The sequence below is a fragment of the Mesoplodon densirostris genome, chromosome 10 (genome assembly GCF_025265405.1).
Source record: "Mesoplodon densirostris isolate mMesDen1 chromosome 10, mMesDen1 primary haplotype, whole genome shotgun sequence".
NCBI lineage: Eukaryota > Metazoa > Chordata > Mammalia > Artiodactyla > Ziphiidae > Mesoplodon > Mesoplodon densirostris.
Window position 1 is genome coordinate 22,843,402 of NC_082670.1, and position 13,687 is coordinate 22,857,088.

Genomic DNA, 13,687 nt, shown 5'->3' on the forward strand with positions numbered 1-13,687 from the left:
TTCCCGCCAGGCCGGGGGAACTGCACTCACTTCCGGTCCGCTCTAGGATTCCAGATGGTGCAGTCATCTCGGTGGTCGTGGTAACGTTGGTGAACACCCGGAGGCAAGTGCTCCGTAAACTGTACAGAGACTTAACTCCCGAGTTACCCAGTTCCCGGGTGAAAAGAGTTTCACGGTGTGAGTAGCGCTAGTGTAGAGGCTACTCTGGGTTGGGTTTTTTTTTTTGTCACGGTGATAAGCCGTCGCTGCACTCAGACCCGCAGTACTCACCGCCGCGTCCTAAAACAGACGTAGAAGAGCATCCCTGAGCGAATGCCAAGTCAGCGAATTTGTAGTCTTCAACCGGCCTTTTCTCGTTAGATTTGGTCCACTGTCTCCTTTCCCATTAACCGTAAATCAGACTCGGAAAAAGAAATGTAGGATCTAGTTCCTTCTTTCCATTTTATAGATGGGAAAAATCAAGATCCATATAGTGAGCTTCCCCGCCTAACGACAGGAGTAGCTATTTCTGTGAGCCATGCTGCAAACAGTCCTGTGAAACTAGCCCCAGAAACCTAACAAGGAAAATCTGGACGTATTTTCAGAGTCTAACAAGTCATTACAGTTGGACAACCAGGAAATTCCCACCTGGCTCATGCTCCTTCAAGACAGTGTGCTCTACCAGGCAAGGTATTCGAAGATGCACGGAGCAGGCAGTGCTAGAGTGGATGCAGGTAAGCAAAGAGAAAACGCTGTTTCAAGAGGAAAAGGCTGTGGCACGGGTGGATTCTGCTGGAGGTCTAGAAGCCTAGGAATCATTGCAAGTGCCAGCCTTAATTCCTCTTCCTCCTCCCCACCCAGCCTGCCCCCACGGCCTTGTTAAGAGCGCTCAATAAATAATAGATGTCTGAGGAATATTTGTTGAACTGCTGAATGGCTCCCTTTCCCCATTCTCTCTCTGCTTCTACTTTGGTCCCTGTTAATTACTCACATTTTGGCATTTCTGATTCAAGAGAATTTGAAGGATCAGAAGGTCTTTTTTTAGAGATCTCGAAATCAAAAATTTTTACCTTTGAGGTCTGTAAAGGGTCTTGAGTGAGTCGCTAAACCCAGTGAAATTGTATATAAAATTTTTGTCTATGCGCCCGAGTCATCAGATCATCCAAAGGACTGAGATGGAGCTCCCCATTCATTTTCCTAGCCACTATTAACATGTTGCACTTACCTTTCATGGTTTCCCCCAACCAACTGTTAACCCTTTGCAGTCAGGGGTTCTAACGTCTACATCTTTCATTTTCTGCATTCTGTGATCACCTCCATACAGAGCACAGTAGGCAGTCAGCATGGAGTAAACATGATTTCTAAGTCCTCTACTGAAGGGCATTAATTTTTTTTTGTAGATTTTTCACTTTTAATTACCAAAGTGACTATATCTCACAAAAGTGAACACGACAAAAAGTGAGAAGCTCCTTGATTCCCAATTCCGCTTCTTAACCTATTTAAAAATGTATATATACACTCACAAACTATGACTTATAAAAATTAGTTCATGCTATATATTACAATTCAGCAAATTTCTGGGGTTTGTTTATTTGTTTTAAACTTAGATTAAATCCTCTCCAGAAACTGCCAAACCAACATGTGGGTACCTACATCTATCCCATTCTTTTTAGTATATTATTTCCGTTGAATGGATGGGCATATTTTCAAGTTTCTGATATTGCAAAATATTACAGTGAACATCCTTAGACATATATTTTAATTTTTTAATTTTTTGTATTTCTGTAGGATGGCTTTTTTAATGAAAAATTGCTGAGTAGAGATTATTTTGATAGATATTGCCAAACTGCTCTTCGGAGGGGTATTTATCATGAGTTTCACTAAGTTTGTCAAGACTGCTCTCCAAGGCCCTGGAAGGGGTCGCCCTGTATGAACATATGTTTTTGTAAAACTTGCAAAAGTATATTATAATGGAAATTAGTTAAGACTGCAACCTCTTTTTATTCCAATTTTTCCTCAGATACGTTATATATGCTTTAGAGTAGCTGTATCTGTTGAGAATGTCTATTCTTCTTCTTTAAAAGGACCCCCTTGTGTCCTTTTTAGGAAACTTGTGTAAGTTTCAGACTTCACAAAATCTGGATCCGCCTCTGCTGGTCTTCCGAAAATTAATTTATGCTCCCAACAGAAGCAGAAGAGAGAGTGCCCGGATTGCCCTGAATTATATTTTGCCCAGTGCCTCTTCCCCAGCGACAATAAAGCGTCAGATTTCATTATCAGCGTGGTCTCACTGAAGCTTGACTTAACTCTTCTGGGTTAGAGCGATTGAGAACTTATGAAGGAAATATTTAACTATGATTACAGACGGAGGTTTACCTTCTCGGTTGGTCCCATGGTGTAATGGTCAGCACTCTGGACTTTGAATCCAGCAATCCGAGTTCGAATCTCGGTGGGACCTCTCTCAGAGGAACATTTTATAGTTCTTGGAATCATATCTGACCCGGAAAGAAAGCGTTCCTCTGCTTTACACATTTGTGGTCGTGTACAGTAGTATTGGATTCTACGACTCTGTTCAAACAAAAGGACAGAATACTTCTCCTGGGAACTAACGAATTCTTTAAAATTAAGCTTTCCAATCGCACAAAGTTCAATAGCAAGAAGGCTGACTAGAAATGGTCAGCCTCCCAGCAACCTCATGAACTTTTCAGGGCTCGGGCGGAACAGCTCCAGCAGCGCAATTCCTTGATGGAGACCGCATCTCAAAACCTCCAAGGTACCAAGGCCTCCTCACCGCGCCCGCTCCTAAGCCTAAAACCCCACGTGCCGAGTCGCCGAGCCTCGGCCGGGAGCGCGCTTTCTCCGTCCGGGGTCACTTCTCACCTCCTCTTCCCATTCCCATTTCACCGAGACAGTTCACTCTCCTCTGCCTTCTCTCATTCCTTCTTCTCGTTCTCATCACCCACCCCAAATGCGAAGCCGGCTTGGAAACTCCTCGAAAGCCTGCAGCCGCGGAGCGCGCAGTTCCTGCCGTCCAAGCAGAAGAACTCACGTCTCTCCCCGCGTCTCCCCTCTCCCGCCGCTCGGGCCCGCGGGAAATGGAGCGAACCTCTGAACGCAACCTTCTCAGAAAGTGCCAAACACCTGTACCCGAAGCACCCGGAAAACGGTTCGATGGAGCCGAGGCTCAGGGACGAGAAATGCCCCCCTGAAAAAGTACTCTGTGTGTAGACAGAGATCAAGTTGGAGACAAAGCTGATCAAACGTAGAAAGTCCGGTTAGTTCTAGATAGCCACTCATTTGCCATTAGAATGAGAAACGTAGGCGAGTGGGAGGAAAGATTTCCTTCAGCTGGACAGGAACTAAATTAGGAGGAGACAGGTATCTATGTTCTGTACAAATTAGTCTCTTCTACGTCATAATAGGCAACCCTTAAATCCAGTGATCTATTTTCAGGTTCCTTCTTGCTTCAACATTTTAATGTTCTCATATGTAACCAAAAAGTAAGTCAAGTCCTTCTCTCACCAATTCCAGTAACTCACTAAACTATAAATATTTCATTGACTCATATTATGATTTACCATTGGTTACACAGATACTTTGTAACAAAGTAAGGTTACTAAGTTTATGAAAACAGATTCTTTTGTTTCCCACTATGAGCACTTGATTGTATCTCTACTTAGATGGTCTGTGATGATGCTAATTGCAGGGGGAAATAACATTTTCTGCTTGGAGTGTTGCCTTAGCAGGTGTGGTCCTGTCTTCTTTCAACCTTGTTGATGCTAGTATGAGCAAAAGTATCCTCCAAAGTATCCTCTCTCTTCTGAACTGGCCTGATAGCCTTCCCGGTGTGGGGAGTTTCTAACTGCATTCTCTCCAACCAATGCCACCTCCAGCCTGTGGTTTTCAGACATCTGCAGCACTAACATCCTAACCCAAAGTCAAAACCTCAAATAGACTCCAGAGTTCCAACCACCCTCCTGGAACTTTGGGAAATGACGTAACAAAAGGGAGAACCACTTCATCTCAAATACTGAAGGGGAAATTATGACATAATCATTATGGTCATATTTAGCATCAAGGACCCATTTGTCCCAGCTCAAATTCAGTAACTCAGACATTATCCCAAGCCTCTAAATTACAGTAATGAAACGTACCTGGCTGGAGGACGTACCTGCACTCAAGTGGCCCAGGGCTGGAGAGAAGGCCAAGGAACAGCTGATATAGGGAGGCAGAACCAGTAACAGACGCATGAGAGGCTGGGAGAGCATGTGGACACTTCTGTAGGAACCTTACCTGGTCTGTGGATCTCCCATTCTTTAAGGAAGCTGAAGGAATCCCCATGGATATTAACAAGGACTCCCTCCTTGACCAAACTTGTGTCAAGCTCCTCTGAGCCCTCTTACAAACCATCTTTGGCCTGCCCAGCCCAGTTATAGTAAAGAATCCTGTTGATTCCAGTTTTGGCAAGAATCCCGCTAAGCCAGTTTATCTAGAATCCCCCCAACACCCTTGATATCCAGTCAAGTTCCCCTTCCTTCACTCTTGATAAATTTAATCAAGTTTCTTTCAGTAATTTTCCACCCAATGACTCCTTATTCTGCCCCTTTGGCTAAAAATCCTCAGCTGCCTCTGTTGTATTCTGAATGGAGTTTAATCTTCCTGATTGCAATAGTCTTAAAGTCTTCCTTGTCTGTTTGACTCCATCTGGTGCAATTTTTCTTTGACAGTTTCCACAAAGAACTTATAGACACATCCTGGGAAAACTGCTTTTTCAGAAAAGAGAGCTAACTTAGGATTTGAGGGTGCAATAAATGTAGAGAATGTGTGTCCAATGTAGATGACTGAATGAATTAATGGTAGCCAATTTCCTGAGGATATAAAAACAGATTTTAAAATTTGTCCAAGATATGAGGATGTGGCTGGTAAAATTGAAGGCAGGAGCAGCTTTCCTGGGCTGAACATTTACAGAAATAAAGAGCATTCTGGGTGATTGGATGTAATACATAGATACCTCAGCCAGACACAAAGCTTTAAGATCAACATGAGAAGCATCTGGATGCTTTATTAAATTACAGATTCCAGAGCACACTCCCTGAGATCATAATTTAATAGATCAAGAGTGAGGCCCAGAATTCTTCATTCACAACAAGCACTTGAAGCAGCCTAGAGATCATACTTCAAATACTGCTCTCACCTTAAAAAAATAAATAAAATAAAGCAAAAAATATTCTATCTTTATAAATGTAACAAATATTTTGTTGTAGTAAAAGAAATGAAAATTAAATTGCACTGCATTATCACTATCGCCTACTAAAATAACAGAGAAGCCAAAGTTGACAACATAGCATATTGGGGAAGGTGAAGGGAGAAAGGACCTCAGTCATTACTGGCTGGGAGTATAGATTAATAAAATTCCTTTGGAGGGCAGTTTGGCAGTACGTGTGAATATTTCAAATGCACATATCCTAGGACACAGCAAACTCCTTTTAAGAAATTTATCTTACAGTATTACAAATGCATATATTCAAAATTACATATACATATATATGAATAACTTTATACATAAATGTCTCTCTGTATAATATTATATATAAATGTATAAAGTTATTCATTGCAGCATAGTTTGTAAAAGCAAAAGATAGGGGAAAAAACCTAAATGTCCAATAGAGGGCTGGTTAAATAATATACAATAACCCATATGTTGGAATACCATGGGTCCTTGGAAAAGCATAAACTGTCACTTTTTTTTATGATATGGAAAGTGCTCCAAGATATATTGCTTAGGGGAAAAGGGTAAGGTACAGACCAATATGCATAGTATGTTATCATCTGTGTTACCCCTTTTTGAGATAAAAAGATATGTTTATTTCATGTGGTATATATTCATATATGCTTAATATGATGCTGGAAGGAATTAATAACAATGGCTGTCTATGGCGAATGTAATTAGGTGGTTGGAAAATAAGAAAGGATGCAAGAGTTTTCTGTATAGCTTTATATATATGATATTTTAATAAATATTTTAATAATTTTAAATTAAACTGTATTTTATGTATAAAATACTTAAATAACTTTTATTTCATAAAATATTTTATATACATATAAAAATATTTTGCCCCAAAGTTCTGACAAGTTGGAGATCACAGCAGAAACTACACAATATTGACATTCTTCTGTTCTGCTAAAGGAGGAATCCTTGGATCTAACAGGAAATGTCATGTGGGATATATTTTCAGTTTTGTCTCTTTAACAAACTTGGTGAAAATTGCAGTACAGTTAAAAACAGGCTGAAAATATCCTGCAAGTGTAACACAACGTATAATAATTTGTTGTGTATATTTAGGCAATGTTTTATTATATCCCTCTTCCTCGAAAAAGTCCGTGTGAATATAAGTACACCTCCCACCCTGAGGCAAGTTTCTATATTAGATTAAATGATGATAAGCACTGTCTACATGACAAGTACGAAATGAGTCAGTGAAGAGCAACCCGCTTACACAATAGCCGCCCCGGAGCGGCCAACGTCCAAAGAACCTCACGACGAGGGTGGGATTCGAACCCACGCGTGCAGAGCACAATGGATTAGCAGTCCATCGCCTTAACCACTCGGCCACCTCGTCTAATAATGTTGGGGTAAAATCATGTCCTTCATTACTGCGGTTCCTTTCTGTCGTACTATATCTAATTGCCTTTTCTGGTTTAATCCTGACTCAATCCTCACAATCAGATATTTTTATATACATTTCACAGCAACCATAAAACTGAAAATGACACTTAGAGTGGTTCGATTACTTGGCACATATAAAATGAACAAGTAAAACCAGTACACGTCGGTATTTAAATACATAGATCCTTGTTGAACACATGAATGAATGAACATAGCCAGGATTTCAACCCTGATTTGCTGACTCGGCTCCAGTCAGCTGCCCTGCTGTGTTCTCCCAGAGATTAGGGTGCCTCTGCCGCTGCACTCGGCATTCGAGGGGCCGAATTCCCTACGTCCTGATTAGAACACGTCCCGGGATTCCTGTTTTCTGGGAGAGACCAGGAAGCAACAAAACCTGGCTCTGCTTCTGAAATATGCTGGACTGCTGAAAGACTCCTTCATTTCGGTCTTGTTACCTTCTCTGGGGCTTGGGATTCATCAGTCTGCGACACACAGCAACGGGTGAAAACGTGGTTGAAAAAAAGTATCAGCAGAAAACCCGCAAGCGTCCTGACCGGGCCGTTTTGTTTCTAGAGCAGACTGGCGTCTTAGAGTGTACGATTGATTTACGGTGGCTACCACAAACACCGAGAAGGGCCAGGTGGGGAAATCCTCACTAGTGCAGGAGCCAGGACGCCTGGGTCCTGTTGTGGTTCTGTCCCACTCACCGTGTGCCCTTGGGCAGGCCACTTCACCAGTTCCATATCCACTCCTTCCCTCTCGCCTCCACAATTCCACCACCACCACCATTCTTCCCCACCCTCCCCACCCCCAGGAGGAAGCTGAACTTGACAACTTCAAATAAACTCAGCATCAATAAAACCCTGTCACTCACTAGGATTCAACTGCTTTTCTATATTTAGTGCAGACTTTTGGAGAGAAATTTGAAAAGACTCTAACATGCCCAAATGCTGTAGCTCCTTCCTTCCTATGAACTCTCTACTTCGGTTCTCAACTTTGGCAAGAGTGACCCTCTTCTTTGCCTCTCACGTTCCTTTACTGAATTTCATAAACTCATCTTCAACATACAACATACCCTGAACCACTTCTTTCCCACTACAGGTTTTGCCCCATAAGGAGAAGTCCAGGCTCAGTTCCTCCACCTCTCTGCTCTTCTGATGTTAAATATTCATCCCCACAGTTGTATTTCTATTGCTGTTTGGCTTCAAGATAACCTGCTCCTCTGCTGATCCAGGTCGGCTTCCTGCAGTTTTTGCTCCCAACTGCTCTGATTCCCAGGCACCCTAGGCAGGGCTCCCACATCTAGAGCTTTATCATTAGTCACCGTGACCTGTGCTCCACGTGCTTCTGAATGACTTTAGGCCCCATATAATATCATATTTGTTTGTTTTGAGTGACCTCCCTAGAGAATTCTCCAACTCTTTGTGAGAACAGAAATGTCACAAAGAGTGCCCTATCTAGGGGCTAATTGTTGGGAAGTAGGAGGTCCATCAGAGCTTCTAGTCAGTCATAATTAGTGAACATTTCCTTTAATTTTCCAGTTTTTAGAGCTGCATTCTTTGCATTACTTGACTTGTGGTTGCTTCCTCCATCTTCAAAGCCTTCAGTGTAGCATCTAGCTTCAGTCCAAACATTGCCTTCTTCTTCTTTGCTTCCCTCTTATAAAGACAGTTGTGATTATATTTAGGGCCCATCCAGATAATCCAGGATAATTTTCCCATACCAAGACCCTTGATTTATTCATATCTTCACTTTCCTTTACCAAATAAGGTAACATTTACAGGTTCCAGGGTTTAGGACCTAGATACCTTTGACGGCTGTAATTTGGCTTACACAGTACATATATTTTTGAACCCAGTGATATAACTCCTGGGCATATCTCCCAGATATTTAGGGAAAACTTTACAATGATGCTTACTGTAAACAGGCACAGCATCTAATTTTGTCTTCAATCTAGTCATTAGTCCTCCTCTTTTCTCTTCTCTACTCTTCTCATTCTAAATATTATTAATGTGTGAGTTCTCCTACAGAAAAGCCAGAGTATTTGGGCTTGGTGTGATCCCTAGTTTTTATTTTCAATCCTTCTTGAACACTATTTTTCCACTCTCATAGCTTTATCCTCTTTACCTTCTCCTGTCAAAAATCCATAAAGAACAATTTAACCTAAAGTAGGTTTTGGAAATTTCTACTTCCATAGGTAACAAAAAACCTTTTTTCCCATCGAAAAATTACCTAGACCCTTATTTTCTCTAACAGCAGTGAGCCTGTTATCCAGACCATGTTTTCTGAGAAAAAGTATTTAAAGAACATTTTTCTGTAATATGATTGATCTTTCACAGAGGGGTCATATTTTTCCCTGTGGTTCCCCTTGTATCTTCAGAGATCCTTATGACCAGTAAATAATATACAGTCCCAAACACATGGGGAATTCCTGAGCTGGGGAAGATGGCGGTTATCAAAGGGATACAACTAGATTACTCCAGGCTGAGAAGTTCCAGTTTAATACCAACAACAACAAGAATAGCCACCAAATAATAAAAGCACACTCTGTTCTAGGTCCCAGTGAATAAAAGTTTTGTACATTTCTTCTTTAAATCTCACAACAGTCATGAAATATAGGTATTATCATTTTCAGTTTACATGTGAAGAAACTAAGATTTAGAGAGATTAAATAACATATCCAACCCAGGCGCCTGAGACATCTCCAAGGCCATTTCAACCCCCATATCTGGCAGGTTGCAAGGCTCTGTAAACAAATAGATAATACTGTTTCCCTTTTCTCCCTAGGCCAGTGTTCTCTATTGCAAATTCCAAGTGGTGTTTGCTCCTGAAAAAATGTCTGTCTCACATTAGGTTTCACTGGACTTTCTCATTCAGAAAGCAGAATTACCCAGCATGACCTCTGGGGAGGGTAAAGGGATCTTGCTAATTTGCTCCTTAGGCCTCTTTTGTGGTTTCTTAAAACCTTTTAAAAACTTTCTGAGGAGATGTTAAAATGAGTATAAATTGAAGAAGAAGAAATATGTGCTATAGAGCATTGCTCTGTGCAGAGTATGGACCTGAAATCTGGCCCTGTCAGTACTGATTTTGAGGATGTTTGGGCATCTCCAGAGGGAGCTGCAAGTTGGAGGGACAGAGGCAAGACTCCACCATTGGATTTGAGAGTATTTTAGGAGGGGAAATGCCAATAAAACGATCCAGATATCACTTCTCATTGCCTTGTCTGCCTAAGAACATAATGGAAAAACAAAAACAACAACAACAAACAAAAAACAAAAACAAGAAAAACCAGAAAGAGAAAAAAGAGAACTCCCACTTAAGTGTAGAAATACTAAATCAGGGGATTCAGGTCACATACAATTCTCTAGTACTCTGAAGATAAAAGCTTACCAAAAGCTAGTTCATTTAATTTTCCCACATAAAAAGATTCTCGCTGAACTTTGATAGTGCATCTTGATGCTCTGTATTGCCACTATACATCATATCTTAGTGCAGGAAACAATAACGAATTGCTCTTTTCTTTTACTTCAAGGTTAATCATGATATCCTTGGTAAACACTTTACTGTGGAAGGGAAATCTCTTGTGGAGATAAACCCCAGGCAGAAACAGGAAGAGGAACCCCCCACCGACTGAAATAACATACCTCTGAGTACTGTTCTTGTGTTTGAAAACTTCATATTGAAATATAACAAACATACAGAAAAAGTACACAAATTATACTTGGCAATCTTTCATACAGTGAACCCATTTGTGTAACCAGCACCCAGATGAAGAAATAGAACATTCCCAGTATCCCAGAAACTCTTCTCCTGTCCTCTTCTAGCCACTACCCACAAGACAGGAACTGACTTAACTTCTTATACCATACATTAGTTTGGGCAGTTTTAAAATTTCAAACAAAAGGAATCATACACTCTGTTAGTTTCTTTCACGCAACAAGTTTATGTTTGTGGTTTTCCCCCCCTTACCCCTATTTGCTTTGGGCATATCAGAGGAGGTAGGACTTAGTTAAAAAAACAAAAACAAATTCCCCATCCCAAATTCTCATCCTGATCATCAGCTCCCTCATCCACTCCTGTTGAGCAGAATCCCAGTGTTGGGTGTTTATTTACTGGACATGAGGACAGACTCAGTCTAGGAGAGTGTGAACAAGAGAGTGGCTTGGAAAGTAAAAACGACTCAAAAAAATGATGGAGACATTTCAAACAGACATAGGAAGCCAGTTTGAAGGGACTCCCAGTGGCCAAATCTGGGAGTATTTGTGCACCAAAGTAGGTAAGTATCATAATCAATTATAAAGCATCAAAAACTAGAAATCCATACAAATGATTGTTTAGTAACATGTCAAGCACTGACTGTAAATATGGTGGAAGGACTGGAGTTGGAAAATCATTATTCTGTAACAATCATAATAAAGATTCGCTCAGACTGTGCATGTTAAATCTTGGGGGAGATTTTGATGAGGAACAGGATATTTGCAGTCTTAAATCACTGTCCTACAAACCAGGGATCAAAATTAACCTTACCAGTGAGTGACAGATAGTCCTTACCTGTCTCCAGGTATGATACTTGGAGAAGCACACAGCATTATCTACATAGTAATCCACTGAGGAATGCATAGTCTGAATCTAATCAGGAGAAAACATCAGTCAAAAACCAAAGTGAAAGACATTCTATTTTAAAAAAGAAAAGAAAAAAATACACTATTATTGAAATGGCACATTAATGTCATGAAAAAAAGAGAAATGCTGAGGAAATGTCCCAGATTAAAGAAAACTAAAGACATGTCATCTAAATACAATACCTGACACCAGACTAGATCCTGTACTCTAGGGGGTAATTGGTCAAATTGGAATGCAGACTGTAGGTTAAATACAGCTATTTATTTAACATTAAATTCACTGAAGTTCATGACCCTACAGTGGTTATGTAGTAAAGTATTTAAGGGTAAGTGAACATGATATACTGCAGCTTACTCTCACATGGGAGAGAGAGGTAGGACATGGGGTAAAATATTAACAATAGCTAATGGGTAAAAGGTGTATGGTTATTTGGGGTAATATTTTTATTTTTTTCAAAATTTTCATAAGTTTGATATTCAGAGGGAGAAAAAGAGAGACTGCGCTGGACTTGCCGGAGAAATCAATGCATGTGAATTGGGCCCGGGCCAACTCTTTAAAGTATAGGAAGCTTCCCCCCTTCCCAAACCTTCCGAGGTACTAATAATTCTTCATAGCTCCCTGGTTCCCAAGGGGTTGGTCGCGGAGAAACAGAAGCCAGTCGCGCCTTGCCTGCTCACCTTTTATCTAAATAACATCCCAGCCCAGCCCAGCCCACCCTCGACTAGCTCCGCAAGGCAAGGGGACTCCAGGGTTTTGCCGGAGGTAAGTGTTGGTTGGTAAATTGGACGATCTGGGCGCCTACGGTCCAGGACATCGTGAGCTCGCTGGGATGTTCCCTGCCATCACCACGAAACACTCAGTGGATTTTTCTGGCTTCCGGAAATGGAGATTTGAGGGTCTTTGTTCCAAGGGAGTTGGTGCTGGACGCGGGAACTGGAGCTCTGCAGGCGCGGACCCGCTTTGACTCCACCTCTGCTTCCTTCCCAACGCCACCTCCTCAGTGGGTACCCCGGCTGCCCAGCTACCTGCTTCGGCCTCCTGAAGCCTTACATGTGGAAAGGGCAGGAATGGAGGGAGGTTGGAGAGAGTGAGAGACAACAGATTGTCGAGACAACAGATTGCCTCTTTTCAGCCTCCTTCCTTTGGAGTCTCATTCTGTTGCTTTCTTATGAGGCCGCTGCTCAGTCTGTTTCGCAAATGGAGAATTTTACGTTCACGTTTCCTCTGCAATTTACTAAATCTTTGAGAAGCAAAGAAATAATGATTATAAATCACGAAAGGAATCCGAAGAAAACGGTTTGCAGTTGGGGGTGTAGCTCAGTGGTAGAGCGCGTGCTTAGCATGTACGAGGTCCCGGGTTCAATCCCCGGCACCTCCACAAGTTTTGAGAGGATGCATTTGTGATCGAACCACTTTTCCTTTCATCTCTCCCTTTAAACCTGGTGTCTTCTTTCATTCAATTTTCTGCCTACCTGTACTGCCTTTGTAGTACCCAGTTTCCGCCCCGAGAGCGTTGCCACCACCAGAAATGTCCTAAATCCTACGTGACAAGCGTTTTTGAAAGATAATTGGCCTGATTTCTTTGGATGCCAAGTTAAAAACAGAAAAGAAGAAAACAGAAAACAATAGACTCTAGGTTTCATTCACTTTCTTCTGAATTCTGAAGAGTTCTTAGAGCAAAAACCAAACTGGAGGTGGAATAGCAGAAAAATATCTTATGATTTCTTCCTTATGAGCATCCGACCACCCCATACTTTGTTTTCTTAAATCACCAGATATGGAAGCAGTGGGCTCCAGTCATAACCGCAAGGTTCTATGCACAGAGAAACAATAAAGCACTGTCTGTCATTGTACGTGATGCTTTCCAAGTCTAAACTGAATGATACAGAGTGAATGAAGACTGGCTGCTTCAGTGAATCCAAACCATTGCCACTTTGCTGAGATAACTTATTGGGAGTGTGAGAGATCAAGCATCTAAATATCTCCTGTTCAAGAAAATTTCAATCAAAATAAATGACATGGGCTCATTTCAGAAATAAATCTGAGTGAACGACCACTTCCACTTTGCCAACACAAACAAATATCCCACAATACCAATATGTCTTAACCAATCTAAAAATCAAAGCTGATTTGCTTAGGCCCACCTAGTCTGAAATATTGGTTTCATAATATGAGAGGGAAAAAAGATCAGTTGTCCCTTTTAAATGTATTGATTTCTAGGAATTAATTTTTATTTTGGAAAATAATTCTGTACAATATATATTTTTAGTTAGTTTTTATCATCTGTACCACCTATTTAAGTCACTTTAAGTATATCTGTGGTCACAGAGATTTAATTTCTTCATGACAAGATAAGGATATCCACTATCGTTACTATTTTAATGCTATAATGGAGGTACTAATCAAGGAATTTAGCAT

General features: G+C 41.1%; 3 non-coding genes across 3 annotated transcripts; 2 read left to right on the forward strand and 1 right to left on the reverse strand.

The window, feature by feature from the left end:
• The first annotated feature begins 2,365 nt into the window (after positions 1-2,365).
• On the forward strand, positions 2,366-2,437 carry TRNAQ-UUG (transfer RNA glutamine (anticodon UUG)). The gene has a single exon. It is a non-coding gene; the product is annotated as a tRNA-Gln (tRNA).
• A 4,080-nt stretch (positions 2,438-6,517) lies between these two features.
• TRNAS-GCU (transfer RNA serine (anticodon GCU)) lies at positions 6,518-6,599 on the reverse strand. Its single transcript has one exon. It is a non-coding gene; the product is annotated as a tRNA-Ser (tRNA).
• A 5,976-nt stretch (positions 6,600-12,575) lies between these two features.
• Positions 12,576-12,647, forward strand: TRNAA-AGC (transfer RNA alanine (anticodon AGC)). Its single transcript has one exon. It is a non-coding gene; the product is annotated as a tRNA-Ala (tRNA).
• The last annotated feature ends 1,040 nt before the right edge of the window (positions 12,648-13,687 follow it).